Raw genomic sequence first — 731 nt, 5'->3', positions numbered from 1 at the left:
CGGCCTCCCAAAGTGCTGGGATTACAGGCGTGAGCCACCGTGCCCGGCCTATACTTATAACTCTTTAACTTAAAGACAGCTTATTTAATCCAATATGTTAATATGCTTGGGAAAACAGAAATATTTTAATACTCCTTTGGTACTATAATTTTTTAACTTTTATTGCAGGGAACTTTCAACATATACGTGGGGAATAATGTAATGAGCACCCATGTGTTCACTATCCAGCTCAACAATTATCAACACACAGTTAAGCTTATTTCACCTCTACCTCTGCCCAAACCCTCTTGGGTTATTTTGACAAAACCCAGGTATAGTATCATTTCAACCATAAATACTTCAGTATGTGTCTCTAACACAGTTTTTTTTTTTTTATCACAGAAGATATTTGGCTGTTTGGAAATGTTTTTAATTGGCCTGACGAAAGAGGTGCTACTGGCATCTAGTGGGTAGAGGCAAGGGATGCCACCTGACATCTTTCAGTGCAACAGGACAGCCCACCACAACCAAGAATGATCCAGCCTCAAATATTAATAATGCCTGGGGTGAGACGCCTCTCTTACAGATAAGGACTTTAAAAAAATCCCCATCCCATCATCATACCTAACAAATTATTTTAAAATACCAAACAGTCGGCCGGGTGCGGTGGCTCAAGCCTGCAATCCCAGCACTTTGGGAGGCCGAGGCGGGTGGATCACGAGGTCAGGAGATCGAGACTATCCTGGCTAACA

Source organism: Mandrillus leucophaeus, unplaced genomic scaffold (genome assembly GCF_000951045.1).
Source record: "Mandrillus leucophaeus isolate KB7577 unplaced genomic scaffold, Mleu.le_1.0 Scaffold193, whole genome shotgun sequence".
NCBI classification, from domain to species: Eukaryota; Metazoa; Chordata; class Mammalia; order Primates; family Cercopithecidae; genus Mandrillus; species Mandrillus leucophaeus.
This window is presented reverse-complemented; position numbering follows the sequence as displayed.